A 1690-nucleotide genomic window follows, 5' to 3' on the forward strand; every position below is an offset into this window, starting at 1 on the left:
GGGAGAGTGATGGGGGTCGTATAAGCTGGACTGCAGTGGGGAAGAGAATGGGGGATGGAACAGAGGTAGCTAGTGTATAAAACTGTTTTGAGGAGTTTGTGTGAGGTGTAGGAGTAGGCACCTGTCACTCTTTTCAGTTGTCCAGTAACTGCATCATCTCCCTATTTTTGGAGAACTCTCTACCTATGAATCTTGCTGAGAAACAGAGCCTGTCTCACATTACACATGAGGAAGTTACCAGATAGCTACAGTACCTGCCTTCCCAGCTGGCCTTGAGGTGATGGAGGCATAGGACAGGAAAACATGTATCAAGTGTTGTCAGACTCTCAGAATCGAGACAAGAGGTGAAGCACAAGAGGAATGTTTTCTGAGAGCACTGGTGGCTGTAAAATGATGAGTTCCTGGAATAGCAGAGCTGGCTGGTGGTGGGCAAGGACTCACGTGCTCAACAGAAAGGGAAGTGGTGGTAGATGTGGTGGTGATGAATTAAGTGGTAGTGGAGTGGTAGTTGTAATAGTGGGTGTAAGCTGATGGTGATGGTGATGGTGGTAGTGGCGTGGTAGGGTGGTGGCAATGGCTGGGGGGTGGTGTAGTGATGATGGTGGTGATGGTGATGGTGGTAGTCGGCATGTGATTCTGGAAGTGGTGATGGTGGTGGTAGTAATGGTGGTGGTGGTGATGGTGATGGTGGTTGTCGTGTTGGTGGAAGTGGTGGTGGTGGTAGTGATGGAGATGGTGATGGAGGTGATGGTGGTGGTCATGTTGGTGGAAGTGGTGGTGGTGGTGTGGTGGTAGGAATGGTGAGGGTGACAAAGGTGATGGTGGTAGAAGTGGTGGTGGTGGTGATGGTGATGGTGGTGGCAATGGTAAGTGACCGGGATGGTGAGTGGTGGTGATGGTGATGGTAGGTGGTGACCGTCATGGTGGTGACCGTGATTGGTGGTGAGTGGTGATGGTGGTAGTGATGGTGGTGTGGTGGTGGTGATGGGTATTGATGGTGGTGGTGGTGGTGATGGTGATGGTGGTGGTGATGGTGGTGGTGGTGGTGGTGGTGATGGTGATGGTGGTGTGGTGGTGGTGAATCATGGTGGTAGTGATGTGATTGGTGGTGGTGGTGATGGTGGTGGTGGAGTGGTGATGGTGGTGGTGGTGGTGATGGTGGTGATGGTGGTGGTGATGGTTGGTGGTGGGTGATGGTGATGGTGGTGGTGATGGTGGTGGTGGTGGTGGTGGTGGGTGGAGGTGGTGGTGGTGGTGTTGGTGGCGGTGGTGGTGTCGTAAATATAAATGCCTGTAAATATGTCGTAAAATTATATAAATGCGTATCTCGTAAATATAAGTAAAATAAATACATGTCGTAAATAAATAAATAGTAAATATGTCGTATTATTAGTAAATGGTATGCATGTCATTAAATAATAATAATATGTGTCATGCCAAATAATAAAATGTAAGTAATAAATAATAAAGTAAAAATGCGTAAGTAATGCATTAAATGTCGTATAAAATGCCAAATGTAAGTAGGTAAATAATGTCGTATAGTAAGTAATAAATATAAATGTGTCGTAATAAATGAAATGCCAATAGCAATAAATAAAATTATAAGCAATAAATATAAAATACATAAATAGTATGTATATCGTATCTCGTATCGTAAGTAAAATGCATCGTAAGCCGTATCGTAAAAGGA

General features: G+C 45.5%; 1 pseudogene; it reads right to left on the reverse strand.

Moving 5' to 3' along the window:
• Positions 1 to 1690, reverse strand: part of LOC116274211 — a 12528-nt pseudogene that overhangs the window by 4652 nt on the left and 6186 nt on the right.

The sequence above is a fragment of the Papio anubis genome, chromosome 1 (genome assembly GCF_008728515.1).
Source record: "Papio anubis isolate 15944 chromosome 1, Panubis1.0, whole genome shotgun sequence".
Lineage (NCBI taxonomy): Eukaryota > Metazoa > Chordata > Mammalia > Primates > Cercopithecidae > Papio > Papio anubis.